The sequence below is a fragment of the Scyliorhinus canicula genome, chromosome 7 (assembly GCF_902713615.1).
Source record: "Scyliorhinus canicula chromosome 7, sScyCan1.1, whole genome shotgun sequence".
NCBI classification, from domain to species: domain Eukaryota; kingdom Metazoa; phylum Chordata; class Chondrichthyes; order Carcharhiniformes; family Scyliorhinidae; genus Scyliorhinus; species Scyliorhinus canicula.
The window spans coordinates 17,912,889-17,929,613 of NC_052152.1; positions in this window are offsets into that span (position 1 = coordinate 17,912,889).

The window sequence follows — 16,725 nt, forward strand, 5'->3', positions numbered from 1 at the left end:
TGGTTATGGTTCTTGCTTCTGGTGTGATGGTTATGGTTGGTTCATCTGGTGTGGTGGTTATGGCTGTTTCTTCTGGTGTGGTGGTTATGGCTGTTTCTTCTGATGTGTTGGTTATGGTTGTTTCTTCTGGTGTGGTGGTTATGGATGTTGCTTCCGGTGTTGTGGTTATGGTTGATTCTTCTGGTGTGGTGGTTTGTGTTGTTACTTCTGGTGTGGTGGTTATGGCTGTTTCTTCTGGTGTGGTGGTTATGGTTGTTTCTTCTGGTGTGGTGGTTATTGTTGATTCCTCCTGTGTGTTCGTTATGGTTGTTGCTTCTGATGTGGTAGTTGTGGTTGTTGGACCTGGTGTGGTGGTTGTGTTGCTTCTTCTGGTGTGGTGGTTATGGTTCTTGCTTCTGGTGTGATGGTTATGGTTGGTTCATCTGGTGTGGTGGTTATGGCAGTTTCTTCTGGTGTGGTGGTTATGGCTGTTTCTTCTGGTGTTGTGGTTATGGCAGTTTCCTCTGGTGTGGTGGTTATGGCTGTTTCCTCTGGTGTGGTGGTTATGGCTATTTCGTCTGGTGTTGTGGTTATGGCTGTTGCTGCTTGTGTGGTTGTTATGGTTGTTACTTGTGGTGTTGTGGTTATGGTTGTTGCTTCTGGTGTTGTGGTTATGTTTGTTTCTTCTGGTGTTGTTGTTATGGCTGTTGCTGCTGCTGTGGTTGTTATGGTTGTTGCTTCTGGTGCTGTGGTTATGGCTGTTTCTTCAGGTGTGGTGGTTATGGTTGTTGCTTCTGGTGTGTTGGTTATGGTTGATGTTGCTGGTGTGGTGGTTATGGCTGCTTCTTCAGGTGTGGTGGTTATGGCTGTTTCTTCTACTGTTGCGGTTATGGTTGTTGCTTCTGGTGTTGTGGTTATTGTTGATTCTTCTGGTGTGGTGGTTATGGCTGTTTCTTCAGGTGTGGTGGTTATGGTTGTTGCTTCTGGTGTGGTGGTTATGGTTGTTGCTTCTGGTGTGGTGGTTATGGCTGTTTCCTCTGGTGTGGTGGTTATGGCTGTTTCTTCTGGTGTGGTGGTTATGGTTGTGTCTTCTGGTGTTGCGGTTATGGTTGTTGCTTCTGGTGTGGTGGTTATTGTTGATTCTTCTGGTGTGGTGGTTATGGCTGTTTCTTCAGGTGTGGTGGTTATGGTTGATTCTTCTTGTGCGGTGGTTATGGTTGTTTCTCCTCGTTTGGTGGTTATGGTTGGTCCTTCTATTGTGTTGGTTATGGTTGTGTCTTCTGGTGTGGTAATAATGGTCGTTGCTTCTGTTGTGGTGGTTATGGTCGTTCCTTCTGGTGTGGGTGGTGTGGTTGGTCCTTCTGATTGGGTGGTTATGCTTGTAGCGTCTGCTGTGTTAGTTATGGTTGTTTCTTCTGGTGTGATGGTTATTATTGTTACTTCCGGTGTGGTGGTTATGGTTCTTGCTTCTGGTGTGATGGTTATGGTTGGTTCATCTGGTGTGGTGGTTATGGCTGTTTCTTCTGGTGTGGTGGTTATGGCTGTTTCTTCTGGTGTGGTGGTTGTGGTTGTTTCTTCTGGTTTTGCGGTTATGGTTGTTGCTTCTGGTATGGTGGTTATGGCTGTTTCTTCTGGTGTGGTGGTTATGGCTGTTTCTTCTGGTGTGGTGGTTATTGTTGATTCCTCCTGTGTGTTCGTTATGGTTGTTGCTTCTGATGTGGTAGTTGTGGTTGTTGGATCTGGTGTGGTGGTTTGTGTTGCTTCTTCTGGTGTGGTGGTTATGGTTCTTGCTTCTGGTGTGATGGTTATGGTTGGTTCATCTGGTGTGGTGGTTATGGCTGTTTTTTCTGGTGTGGTGGTTATGGCTATTTCGTCTGGTGTTGTGGTTATGGCTGTTTCTTCTGGTGTGGTGGTTATGGCTGTTTCCTCTGGTGTGGTGGTTATGGCTATTTCGTCTGGTGTTGTGGTGATGGCTGTTTCTTCAGGTGTGGTGGTTATGGTTGATTCATCTGGTGTGGTGGTTATGGCTGTTTCTTCTGGTGTGGTGGTTATGGTTGATTCATCTTGTGCGGTGGTTATGGTTGTTTCTCCTCGTGTGGTGGTTATGGTTGGTCCTTCTAATGTGTTGTTTATGGTTGTGTCTTCTGGTGTGGTAATAATGGCCGTTGCTTCTGTTGTGGTGGTTATGGTCGTTGCTTCTGGTGTGGGTGGTATGGTTGGTCCTTCTGTATGGGTGGTTATGCTTGCAGCGTCTGCTGTGTTGGTTATGGTTGTTTCTTCTGGTGTGATGGTTATAATTGTTACTTCCGGTGTGGTGGTTATGGTTGTTGATTCTGGTGTTGTGGTTATGTTTGTTTCTTCTGGTGTTGTTGTTATGGCTGTTGCTGCTGGTGTGGTGGTTATGGTTGTTGCTTCTGGTGTTGTGGTTATGTTTGTTTCTTCTGGTGTTGTTGTTATGGCTGTTGCTGCTGGTGTGGTTGTTATGGTTGTTGCTTCTGTTGCTGTGGTTATGGTTGTTGCTTCTGGTGTTGTGGTTCTGTTTGTTTCTTCTTGTGTGGAGGTTATGGTCGTTGCTTCAGCTGTGGTAGTTGTGGTTGTTGATTCTGTTGTGCAACCTGTCGCTAAAAAGCAAAAATATATCAGTACTTGTTGGCAACACCATGGTAAAATCAATGGTTTAGCGTTCGGGAATAAAGAGACAAATTGGCAGACCTATGTGGTTGTTTAATTAACATCTGTAAAGAGCAAGAATTATCAAAAGTGTTCGCAATTGACATTTTTAATACATCCTTAGCAAGAACTGATAAAGAGATAAGAAAGATGTTCCCTGCAAACTGAAATGGTATGGAGGTGTCCACACGCTGCTTTCTTGTAAAACACAATGAGATGTATATTAAGAGGTTGGTCATCCAATCAAAGACGGTGATCTGCCCAAAGCTTGCGTAAACACTCTGCTGACGTCCCTACACATCGCACGTCAGTCACTACACTGTCAGAGTGTCAGGATTGAGAGAGTGCTGCACTGTCAGAGGATCAGTACTGAGGGAGTGCCGCACTGTCAGAGGATCAGTTTTGAGAGAGTGCCGCACTGTCAGAGGATCAGTTTTGAGAGAGTGCTGTCCTGTCAGAGGATCAGTACTGAGGGAGTGCTGTACTGTCAGAGGATCAGTACTGAGGGAGTGCTGCACTGTCAGAGGATCAGTACTGAGGGAGTGCTGCACTGTCAGAGGATCAGTATTGAGAGAGTGCTGTACTGTCAGAAGGTCAGTACTGAGGGAGTGCTGCACTGTCAGAGGGTCAGTACTGAGGGAATGCTGCACTGTCAGAGGATCAGTACTGAGGGAGTGCTGTACTGTCAGAGGATCAGTACAGAGGGAGTGCTGCACTGTCAGAAGGTCAGTACTGAGGGAGTGCTGCACTGTCAGAGGATCAGTATTGGGAGAGTGCTGCACTGTCAGAGGGTTAGTATTGAGAGAGTGCTGCACTGTCTGAGGGTCAGTACTGAGGGAGTGCCGCACTGTCAGAGGATCAGTATTGAGAGAGTGCTGCACTGTCAGAGGGTCAGTACTGAGGGAGTGCTGCACTGTCAGTGGATCAATACTGAGGGAGTGCTGCACTGTCAGGGTCAGTACTGAGGGAGTGCTGTACTGTCAGAAGGTCAGTACTGAGGGAGCGCTGCACTGTCAGAGGATCAATACTGAGGGAGTGCTGTACTGTCAGAGGGTCAGTACTGAGGGAGTGCCGCACTGTCAGAGGGTCAGTACTGAGGGAGTGCCGCACTGTCAGAGGGTCAGTACTGAGGGAGTGCTGCACTGTCAGAGGGTCAGTACTGAGGGAGTGCCGCACTGTCAGAGGGTCAGTACTGAGGGAGTGCCGCACTGTCAGAGGGTCAGTACTGAGGGAGTGCCGCACTGTCAGAGGGTCAGTACTGAGGGAGTGCCGCACTGTCAGAGGGTCAGTACTGAGGGAGCGCTGTGTCATAATATATATCTATGTATATAATGGGGTGCAGACAGGCAGTGATTGACACACAGGATGACCAGTGAGCACACAGAACAGAGCAGCCAATCACCAGACAGGACACCACCACTATAAAGCCAGAAGCACCAGTTTTCCTCTGCTCTCGGGACCCAGCCTCTGAGACAGTCAGAGTCCATGAGCTAGCCAGTACAAACACCATGTGGTAGCTAGTAAGTCTGGTCAGGCTGGTGTCAGATCTCCATTCAAGTCAGCATAGTGTCAACCCACAGTTGAACATGTATAATAGTTTAGATGTTAAATAAAATCGTGTTGCATCTCATCAAATGTTGGAAGTCTGTCTCTCGCTACACTGCATAAGTGCAGTCCACATCGACCCAGCCAGCCCAACACATCATGCTGCACCATCAGAGGGTCAGTACTGAGGGAGCGCTGCACTGTCAGAGGGTCAGTACTGAGGGAGTGCTGCACCATCAGAGGGTCAGTACTGAGGGAGCGCTGCACTGTCAGAGGGTCAGTACTGAGGGAGTGCTGCACTGTCAGAGGGTCAGTACTGAGGTAGTGCCGCACTGTCAAAGGATCAGTACTGAGGTAGTGCCGCACTGTCAGAGGGTCAGTACTGAGGGAGTGCTGCACTGTCAGAGGGTCAGTACTGAGGGAGTGCTGCACTGTCAGAGGATCAGTACTGAGGGAGTGCCGCACTGTCAGAGTGTCATCAGTACTGAGGGAGTGCCGCACTGTCAGAGGGTCAGTACTGAGGGAGTGCTGCACTGTCAGAGGGTCAGTACTGAGGGAGTGCTGTACTGTCGGAGGGTCAGTGCTGAGGGAGTGCCGCACTGGCAGAGGGTGAGTACTGAGAGAGTGCTGCACTGTCAGAGGGTGAGTACTGAGGGAGTGCTGCACTGACAGATGGTCAGTACTGAGAGAGTGCTGCACTGTCAGAGGGTCAGTACTGAGGGACTGCTGCACAGTCAGAGGGTGAGTACTAAGGGACTGCTGCACTGTCAGAAGGTCAGTACTGAGGGAGTGCTGCACTGTCAGAGGGTTAGTACTGAGGGAGTGCTGCACAGTCAGAAGGTCAGTACTGAGGGAGTGCTGCACAATCAGAGGGTGAGTACTGAGGGAGTGCTGCACTGTCAGAGGGTCAGTACTGAGGGATGTTTCTGGAACATACCTCGCCATTCACCTGAGGAAGGAGCAGTGCTCAGAAAGCTAGTGTTTGAAACAAACCTGTTGGACTTTAACCTGGTGTTGTAAGACTTCTTACTGTGCCCACCCCAGTCCAATGCCGGCATCTCCACATCATCTTTGGACTGTGAGAGAAAACCTGAGCACCCGGAGGAAACCCACGCAGACACGGGGAGATTCCACACAGACAGTTATCCAAGACCAGAATTGAACCCGGGCCCCTGGTGCTGTGAGGTAGCAGTGCTAACCACCATGCCACTGTGCCACCCTGTAAGATGTATAGAATTATAAGGGGTGTGGACAACATGGATAGGAAGCAGCTGATCCCCTTACTTGAGTGGTTAATAACGAGGGGACACAATTTTATGGTGATGGAGCAGGAAGGTTAGAGGGGATAATGAGGAAAATTCATGATTGGAATCAAGAATGCACAGCCTCGGAGGATAGAAGAGTTAGGAAATCTCACAACTGTTTAAATGTATCTGGGTGAACACATGAAATGTCATGGCATTCAGGGCTATGGGCCAAGTGCTGGAAAGTGTAATTAGTGTAGATTTACTGTAGTTTTAATGGCGCAGACATGATGGGCCTCTTATATATTGATGACTATGATACTGGGAGGCAGGAGAAGGGGTGTGAGCTTCCACAGTGGAGGGCCCTGACTCCTGGAGCAGGATCACGGGTAAGGAAAAGGGAGGACATATTGGAAGTACTGGGATGGAAGGCTGCATTATCAGAACAGGAGAAAGGAGATGGAGAAACTGGGAATATGGAATAGACTCCTTACAGGAAGTGGGATGTAAGGCAATTTAGTCAAGGTAGCTTATAGTGGGAGGGGGGGGGGGGGGGGCGGTTTAACTCAGCTGGCTGGATATCTGGTTCGTGATGCAGAGCTGAAGCCATCAGCGCGGGTTCAATTCCCGTACTGGCTGAGGTTATTCATGAAGGACTTGGCTTCTCAACCTTGACCCTTGCTTGAGGTGTGGCGATCTTCAGGTTAAATCACCACCAGTCAGCTCACCCCCCCCCCCCCCCCCCCCCCCCCCCTCAACCTATGGTCATCTGGGACTATGACGACTTTACTGACTGGTGGGAGTCACTGGGTTTACAGTGAAACTTGGTTGATGGTTTATTACCAGAAATGGAGACAAGGAAGTTCACGACGGTAAGAGAGGAGTCAGATGGTTCATCTGAAGGCACGCAAATATTGGAAATTGGAAGCAAAGTTGATTAAATGTTTCACTTCAGGGCAAGATCAGGAAACAACACTGATCCAGTCATCAACGTATTGGAAAAAAAGGTGAGGTGTTTGTTGGGCACTGGGGCGGAAGAATGTTTCACAAAAAGGCAGACGTAACTAAGAACCAAGTGGGCACCCAGAGAACACCTTTTATTTGGAGGAAGTGGGTGGAGTTGAAGGAATAGCTGTTGAGTGTGAGAGGAGGAGGGTGGTGAATGGAGACAGAGTGAGCTTTCACTCAAGGAAGTAGTGGAGAGCTCCCTACCACAGCCTCAGTTCAACTCTGACTGACACCTTCATCCTCAACAAAGAACAAAGAACAGTACAGCATAGAAACAGGCCCTTCGGCCCTCCAAGCCTGTGCCGACCACGCTGCCCATCTAAACTAAAATCTTCTGCACTTCCGGGGTCCGTATCCCTCTATTCCCATCCTAAACTTGACTATTTTGATATTTGAGTTCATTCAAAATTCCTCTTCCAAGCCTGAATGCCCCTATTCTCACTGATCTAATAGTTGGCCATTTTAAAATTCTCACCCTTGTTTTCAAATCCCTCCATGCCACGACCTTCCCAATTTCATTAGTCTCTTCCAGCACAACAACCTTCGGAGATATCTGCGCTCCTTCAATTTTGGTCACTTGACCATCCATCTGGAACTGGCTGTCATTCCATTGCCCAGGCCCTGAGTTCTGGAATTCCCTTCCTGAAACTCTTTGCCAATCTTTGCTCCTTTAAATCACTCCTCCAAACCTATCTTTTTGACCTGATCAGCTGCTTTATTTCCTTATGTGGCGCCATGTCAAACTTTGCTTGATAATTCTTCCGTGAAATGTCCTTGGGGTGGTTAACTACCTTAAAGATGTTATAGAACTACAAGTTGTTGTTATTGTTGAAATTATCCTTCAGCCATGTCTTGCTTCTTGAAACATAGAAACTAGAAGCAGGAGGAGGCCATTCGGCCCTTCAAACCTATTCCGCCATTTATTATGATCACAGCTGATCATCAAGCTCAAAATCCTGATCCCGCCTTCCCTCTATATCTCTTGATCCATTTAGTCCCAAGAGCTATATCGAATTTCTTACACAATGTTTTGGCCTCAGCTACTTTCTGTGGTAGTGAATTCCACAGATTCGCCACTCTCTGGGTGAAGGAAGTTCTCCTCACCTCAGTCCTATAAAAGATATACCCCTTATCCTCAAGCTATGACCCCCTAGTTCTGGACTCTCCCACCATCGGGAACATTTTTTCTGAATCTACCCTGTCTAATCCTGTTAGAATTTTAAATGTTTCTATGAGATCACTTTTCATTTTTCTAAGTTCCTATGAATATAATCCGATCTGATTTAGTCTCCCCTCATATGACAGCCCTGCCATCCCAGGAATCAGCCTGGTAAACCTTCACTGCACTTCCTCCATCCCTCCAGTCCCGTACCAGCCTCCCCGAACAGGCGCCGGAATGTGGCGACTAGGGGCTTTTCACAGTAACTTCATTTAAGCAATTTTCATTTCACATTCTTCCTCAGATAAGGACACCAAAACTGCACACAATACTCTAGGTGTGGACTCACCAATGCCCTATATAATTGCAGTAAAACATCCCTATTCCTATACTCAAATCCTCTTGCTATGAAGGCCAACATACTGTAGCCATCTGAGATGGCCACCTGCAAAGGACCATGGGTATTATGGCCAGCCCAGGACTCAGGCAGATACAGAGTTTCTGTGTATTTGAAACGCAGGTAGCTAGACCTGATCGAAACACCCGCTCATTTACATCGGACTCAAAACGTTAGCTCTTTTCACTCCCTTCAGATGCTGCCAGACTTGCTGAGATTTTCCAGCATTTTCCCTTTCGTTTCAGATTCCAGCATCCGCAGTAATTTGCTTTTATACATTTTAATGCCCATTCCCCAGAACAATAGGACTCCAATCAAGAAACCGATACAGACACAGATGGATCGGCGCCACTCCCTTTACTCAGAGAGCCCAACTGCCAAGGTCAATGACCGCTAAGGACCCGCCCAGCCACCAAGGCACCCGCCCCTTTATTGGTTGAAATTGAAGGCAGTGATCAGAGCCCTGTTGAACTATTGGGTCCAAGATCAAGGACCGCCCCAAAGAGCGCGAAATCCCAGAGGGATAAAAGAGAGCACAGCCATGTGATTTGTCTCTCTTGGATCCGGCTCGTGCCACCCAATTGCAGCAGGAACAGCCAGCCAAGTTCAAGAGCAATAATCGCTACCTGATAGATGAGCCCAGCAGAGATAGAGCCACTTTCTTCAAATCAGCCAAGTGAAACGCATATAAAGGCCTTATACATTTACACAGTGCCGGTCGCCCTGAAGTTAAGTACAGGTTATTGTCACATTAGGTGTAATTTAACTCGTAGTAGATATTGTGTTTGCATGTCGAAGTAACCCTTGTGATGTAAATAAACCATCTTTTGAACTAACTAACTGGTTGTGTGGTCATTTGATCGATATAAGGGAAGGCTTGTGGTTCACCAAGATAAATAGAAATACCCACAGTATTGGCGACGCTATTGGGATATAACATCATATCATAAACAGAGTCTCATATCATAAAGAGCAACAGCACCATTTGCCTCTTTACTGCCTGCTGTACCTGCTCGCTTACTTTCAGCGACTGATGCACGAGAACCCCAAGGTCTCACTGAGTATCCACCTCTCTCAATTTACACCCATTCAAATAATAGTCTGCCTTCCTATTTTTGCTACCAAAGTGGATATCCTCACATGTATCCAAATTATACTGCATCTGCCATGTATTTGCCCACTCACTCAGCCTGTCCAAATCCCACTGAAGCATCTCTACATCCTCCTGGCAGCTCACCCTCCCACCCAACTTTGTATCATCTGCAAATTTGGAGATAATACATTTAGTTCCCCCGTCCAAATCATTAATATATAAAGTGAACAGTTGGGGTCCCAGCACAGATCCCTGTGGTACCCCACTAGTGACTGCCTGCCAATCAGAAAAAGACCCATTCATTCCACTGTTTTGCTTCCTTCCTGCCAACCAGCTTTCTATCCATCTCAAGACACTACCCATAATCCCATGTGCTTTAACTTTACATATTAATGTGCTCTGTGAGACCTGTCAAAAACCTTCTGAACGTCTAAATAAACTACATCCACTTGTTTTCCCTGGTCAACTCCTCTAGTTGTATCTTCAAAGAAATATAGTAGATTTATCGAGCATGATTTTCCTTTCGTAAAAGCCATGCTGACTTTGTCTGATTACACTACTGCTTTCCAGATTGTGTGCTATTAAACCCTTGATGATGGACTCCAGCGACTTCCTGCTACCGACGTTAGACTCACTGGTCTACAGTTCCGATTCCTCTCTACTTCCCTGTTTGAATTGCCACCCTTCAATCTGAACCAAAGAATTCTGGAAAGTGACCAAAAAATCAGTATGTTAAATGTTGAAAAGAAAATCCCTAGAAATGGCAAAGTTGTAAATAACATGAAGAAGGGAGCATTATTTTTAGTCAAGGTACAGGAAGCCTTTGTGCCTCAAGAGGCAAGAAATATCAAACGACATTATTGATCTGCAATCTTACACTGCCATCTTGTGGAAGGAAAACTCCTTGCACCCTCTTCAGGTGTTCAAGCTCCACAATCTTCTGATTCAGAGGCACTAATAATACCAGCTATGGTAAGCTGGCGTAACAAACTTGGACCGATGTCGAAAAGATGTAGAACACACCTTTATGAAGCACAATAAATTATAAAGGAAGAAACATTTGATGACACAAGTGCCAAGCATTGCTTCATGACATATGTGACCTTTCTTCTATTGTCTGAGCAGCAATCATGTTCAGAACTGGTTTAACACAGGTTGTCAAAACAGACCTCCTTCCCCGCTTTCCTAACAATCTCATAGAGTCATTGACGGCACAGAAGGAGACCATTCAACGCATGAGTGCAAGCCAGCTCTCTGTAGAGCAATCTAGTCTTTTCCATCCCCCCCCCCCCCCATTCTATCCCTGAAGACAAGCAGATTGACTTCCATCAAGGCAGCACGGTGCCACAGTCGTTAGCACTGCTGCCTCACAGTTCCAGGGACCCGCGTTCAATTCCGGCATCGGGTAACCTTGGTGTTTGCACATTCTCCCTGGGCGGGATTCGCCGAGCCTCAGCGCCGAAATCGCGATCAGCGCGGGGGCGGAGAATGGGCGTTGACGCTGAAATCTGGCTCGACGACGCTCCCACGATTCTCCCGGAGAATCGCCACGAATCGCGCGCGCGCAGGCCGCCGCTGTGCGCAGACCCCCAACCGGATGTGCAGAGCCCTGTATCGGCAGCCGGAGCTACAAGGAGCACTCTCCCCGGAGGCCTGCTAGCCCCCTCCAGGAAAGTCCAGAGTGATTCGCCTGTGTTTTGATGCTGGAGTGGGGCATAGCCCCATTACTGGGGTTCCGGCCTCCTGTGTCTGCGTGGGCTTCTTCCTACAGTACAAAGATGTGCAGGTTAAGTGGATTGGCCATGCTAAATTGCCCCTAAGCGACCCAAAGTTTAGGTGTGGTTTCTAGGTTACGGGGATAGGGTGGAGGCGAGGACTTAAGTAGGGTACTCTTTCCAAGGGCTGGTGCAGACTCGATGGGCCGAATGGCCTCATTCTGCACTGTAAATTCTATGATTCTCGTAAGCGCTCATCCAATTCTCTTTGGAAATCATTAATTATCTCTTCTTCCAGCACCCGGATAGGTACCGGGTTCCAGGTCATTGCCACTTGTTACATTGAAAACGTTCTTCCTCACTCCCCCCCCCCCCCCCCCCCCCCCCCTCCCCCTCCCGCCTCGCATCTCTTGCCCAAAACCTTCAATATTTTGGCTGGAATTCTCAGCCATTGAGATTCTCCGTCCCGGCGGCTTGGGGTGGTTTCAATGGGAAACCCCATTGTCAGCGGTAGGAACAGAGAATCCCGCTGCCAGCGAACACAGTGCCACCTCCCGCCACCAAGAATCACGCGGCTGGGAGGCTGGAAGATCCAGCCCCTTGTCTTTCTACCATCGGGAATTAGAAACAATGGCTGCGATTCTCCGGAATTGCGGAACCCGATTCTCCCCCCCCCCCCCCCCCCCCCCCCCCCCCGGCGGGACTAGGAGCGGGCCTCCAGGTATCTCGGCGGCGCGGCCTTGACGCTGTCATCAAGGCCGTGCGCCGAGAATGACGCGCGGCTGGCGCCGATATGACGTCAGACACGAATGCGCAGGTTGGCCGGTTCCAACCCGCGCATGTGCGGTGCCATCTTTCCCCCTCAGCCGCCCCGCAAGATGTGGCGGCTTGATCTTACGGGGCGGCGGAGGGGAAATAGTGCGTCCGATTTGGACGCTGGCCCGACGATCAGTGGGCACCGATCACGGGCCTGTCCCCTCCTGAGCACAGTCGTGGTGCTCTTTCCCAAATCGGGCACCTAGAAGCCCCAAACGGGCTTCTGGCGCCCGTTTCACGATGGCTGCAACCAGGTGTGGTTGCCGCCGTCGTGAAACGGTCGGGAACGGCCAGCCGCTCGGCCCATCGGGCTTGGAGAATCGCCGTTCGTCGTAAAAAACGGCGAGCGGCGATTCGCCGAGCGGGAGGGGGGAGAATCGCGGGGGGCGCCAGGGCGTCGTAAAAAATGTCGGGGGGGCCTCCCGTGATTCTCCCAGGCTGCATGGGGAGCTGAGAATGCCACCCAATGTTTCCACCCAACACCTCCACCAAACCTCTACGGAATAAATTTGCATTAATGTGTTGGCAATCGTTCCCACTAAAGCCTTCCATTTTAATCTTTTGATTGATTAGTTTGATTTATTGTCACATGTACCGAAGTACAATGAAAAGGATTTTTCTGTGGCCGAGGGAACGTACTCAGTACGTACATAGTAGACAAAGAGAATCAACAGAGAACATTGACAAATATTACATTGACAAACAGTGATTGGTTACAGTGCGGAACAAGGGGCCATACAAAGCAAATACATGAGCAAGAGCAGCATATGGCATCGTGTGTGTTCTTACAGGGAACAGATCAGTCCGAGGGGGAGTCGTCGAGGAGTATTGTAGCTGTGGGGAAGAAGCTGTTCCTATGTATGGATGTGCGGGTCTTCAGACTTCTGTATCTTCTGCCTGATGGAAGGGTCTGGAAGAAGACAATGCCTGGGTGGGAGGGGTCTCTGACAATGCTGTCTGCCTTCCTGAGGCAGCGGGAGGTGTAGACAGAATCAATGTTGGGCTGGCAGGTTTGTGTGATGTGCTGAGCTGAGTTCACCACACTCTGCAGTTACTTTTATTCCTGAATTTCTTTTGAGGGTGGGGGGGGGGTCATCAGCAGTGGCAGAAGCTCAGCCTTCAAATCTGATGAGAACCAATTGAGAAGAATCTGAAATATTGTGGGGTTGCATTTGTGACTGTCAGAATTCCTCTGCTGACATTGAACCCATTCTGCTGAAGCCTCAGTGTCATGCGTCACTACGGAGTAAGATCACATTCCTTTCTCATTATTGCCTTAAAGCTTACAGTAATTATGGAACATGAATTGTTTTCAAGGTGAATCATTCTATATAGATGACTTTGCACACCATGAATTAACAAAGTCATCCACGACATTGACTGAATAAATGTTGCTGAAGGAATTGCAATTAATACTTTTGAAACATCTTTCTTGTGATCAGGCCGTCCCATGGTATTCTAAAGGGAGCCTGAGCAGTAAGACTGAAAATCATTTGGGGTGTTAACCAGAATCCAAATTGTAGATTTAGAGAGACTACTGAAGGTAGGGAGCGAGATGGTGGAACCACAAAGTTGGGAAAGAAATTTCCGGAGTGTCAGAGTGCAGTGACTGAGCAGAGAGCGCGAGCAGTGATTTGGACAAAGAGCAATCAAACTCCCAGGTTTTTCTCCTCAAATTGCTGTCCATTTAAAGGTTATTTCCAAAACCTCTACCAATACTCTGTCATGACTTCAGTGGGAGATTTACAATTATGCCTCCATTAACTCTTCATCATGATGATGAATGCCACAGTATATTTTATGCTGGAACACAGCATTCCAAGCTGAGCAAGGTACTTAGCAGCACTCTAGAATGTAGAATCAGAGAATTTACATGGAATATACTTTATTCATCCCAAGCTTTCAGGGCGGCACGGTGGCACAATGGTTAGCACTGCCTCCTGCGTCGCTGAGGACCCAGGTTCGATCCCAGGTCACTGTCTGTGAGGAGTTTGCACATTCTCCCCGTGTGTGCGTGGGTCTCACCCCCCACAACCCAAAGATGTGCAGGGTAGGTGGATTGGCCACGCTAAATTGCCCTTTAATTGGAAAAAAATAATTGAGTACTCGAAATTCATTTTTTAAAAATTCATCCATAGGTTTCAAAAGACAATGACCGGTATTCTCCGAGCCCCGCGCAAGGTCGGAGAATCACCGGTGGGGGGGGGGGGGGGGATGAGAATTGTGTCACGCCGCTCTGCAGCCATGTTCCGCCGGCGTGGGTTACGTATGATCCCACCCGGCGGGACCTCGGAGTTCTGGTTGCGGGAGCCGTCCTGATTGGGGGGTGGGGGGTGGGGGGAGGGGGGGCTTCCACGGTGGCCAGGCCCGCGATCGGGTCCTACCGATCAGCGGGTGGGCTAATTCCAGGGGGGGAGGGGCCTATGTCCCTCCAAGCCGGGCCCCTGTAGGGCTCCTCCATGTTGCCCAGGGCCGGCGCAGAGACAGCAACCCACGCATAGGCGCGGACCCGCGCCAGCCGTGTTGCACCAGCTTTCGAGCGCACAGCACTCCGGTGCCATACTAGCCCCGAGGAAGAGGTGAATGCTTGGGCCTGGAGGCCCACTGACACCGGAGTCACTCGTGCAGTTTTGATGCCGGCGTCAATACTTGGCCTGGATTTTGGAGAATCCCGGCCACTGAGTTATCCAGACTCGAAACGTTTGCTCCCTTTTCTCCCCACAGACGCTGTCAGACCTGCTGAGGTTGTCCAGCATTGTCTGTTTTTGTTTCAGATTCCAGCATCCGCAGTAATTTGCCTTTATCTTCGTGTTTCGAAACAGTTTTGTGGAACATGTCATCCCATGGTGCAGAAAAGGGCTAGGTTTCGATATTTATCGAACTAGAAATAACGATATTCACATTTAACAAATTTTTTGCATCCCAGAATAATAGAATAGTTAAAAATGTTGAACAATGAAACATGTACAAGGTTTGTGATACAAACAGAGAGTGGGTAGAGTGGACGTGGAGAGGATGTTTCCACTTGTAGGAAAAACTAGAAGCAGAGGATACCATCTCAGACTGAAGGGACGATCCTTTAAAACAGAGATGAGGAGGAATTTCTTCAGCCAGAGGGTGGTGAATCTGTGGAACTCTTTGCCGCAGAAGGCTGTGGAGGCCAAGTCACTGAGTGTCTTTAAGACAGAGATAGATACGTTCTTAATTAATAAGCGGATCGGGGGTTATGGGGAGAAGGCAGGAGAATGGGGATGAGAAAAATATCAGCCATGATTGAATGGCAGAGCAGACTCGATGGGCCGAGTGGCCTAATTCTGCTCCTATGTCTTATGGTCTTATATGTCACATACCTGTTGTGAACGGCCCTCAGTAAATCTCTCTCACTCACCTTAATTCCAGTAACCATGTCATAATAAAATTTCACCAAAAACAAATTTTTTGGTTGACTAAAATCCTCTTGAATGTGTATGTTCCTACGTGCCCTTAGATATTCAAAGCACGACTTCCGGTTGCGGCTATGACTAGCTAAGCCGCACATTTGGAAGCTCCTGCAACAAAGGTGTTTTTGGGCCAATTGGAGGGCCCCAACGGCGCTGAAAAAACGAATCCCGGTGGGGGAAGGTCCCCTGAGGAGAACTAGACCGATTTTATGGTCGGTACCCGGAGTGGAGCGGCAAGAAAAACGGCAGCAGCTCCCCAAAAAAAGCGGGGGAAGAAAATCAAAATGGCGGCCGGCGGTGCACCGGAGGAGTGGAAGAAATGGGCGGAGGAGCAGCAGGCCGCTCTCCTCCGTTTTTTCACGGAGATGAAAGTGGAACTCTTAGAGTCCATGAACGCGACGGCCACCAGGTTGGTGGGAGCCCAGGCGATCCAAGAGGCGTCGATTAAAGATCTGCAGCAGGAGATGACCGCGAGGGAGGAGGAGGCCACAGTCATCGGGGCAAAGGTGGAGGTGCACGAGGCACTCCACATGAAGTGGCAGAGCCGCTTCGAGGAGCTGGACACTCGGATGAGGAGGAAAAATTTGAGGATCCTGGGCCTGGAAGAAGGCCTGGAGGGGTCGGATCTCCCGGGATATGTGGCGGAGATGTTGAGCTCCCTGATGGGGGAAGGGGCCGGTCCGGCGCCCCTGGAATTGGAAGAGGCATACCGGGTCATGGCCAGGAGGCCTAGGGCAAACGAGCCCCCGAGGGCAGTGCTGGTGCGGTTCCAGCGGCTAAGTGATCGAGAGAAAGTCCTGAGGTGGGCTAAAAGGGAGAAAAGCAGCAAGTGGCAGAACTCGACGGTAAGGGTGTACCAGGACTGGAGTGCGGAGGTGGCAAAGCGGCGGGCCCGGTACAACCGGACAAAGGCGGTGCTACACGCGAAAAAGATCAAATTTGGAATGTTGCAACCGGCGCGCTTGTGGGTCACCTACAAGGACCAACATCATTATTTCGAGTCCCCAGAGGAGGCCTGGACCTTTGTACAAGAGGAAAAGTTGGACACGAACTAAAACCTGGGAGCACCGGCGGTCGTAGCCGCCGGGGGACTCTTGATTGTGCAAGTGGCCCTTTTCTTTTTCAGGCCAGGTCGGAACTGGGTAACAGTTTCGTGGAGTGTTTGGGGTGTTTTTTATCGAACGGTTGACTTTTCTGAATATTTTGAAGGTTTCGAGTTGTTGGGTGTTTCTGTATATTTGTACTGTTGAAATCTCTATTGTGGGTCGTTGGCTTCTTATGGGGTGTTTTTTCCCGTTTCCAATTTCCCTTAGTTATTTACCCCTCTTACCCTTTGTCTTTGGGTGCTTGGGGGGGTTTTTTGTTCTTTTTTTTCTTTTCGGGTTATGGTTATCTGCGGTTATTTATACTGTTTGATGGAGGGTGATGGTTGGGCACACTGTTAGTTGATAGTTAGTTAATTATTTTGTTATTTAAGTATGTAGTTAAGTATTTATGTATTTAGTTGCCATTGGGTATTTGTATTTATATCGTTAAGTTGGGGAGACGGGACGGGGGGGGAGCGGGTTGATTATGCGGGTCTTTCTCGGGGGTTTTAAGGGGATCTTTCACGGGCGCAGATGGGGTGAACCGGGAGGAGTCGGAATGTGGCAGGAGCAG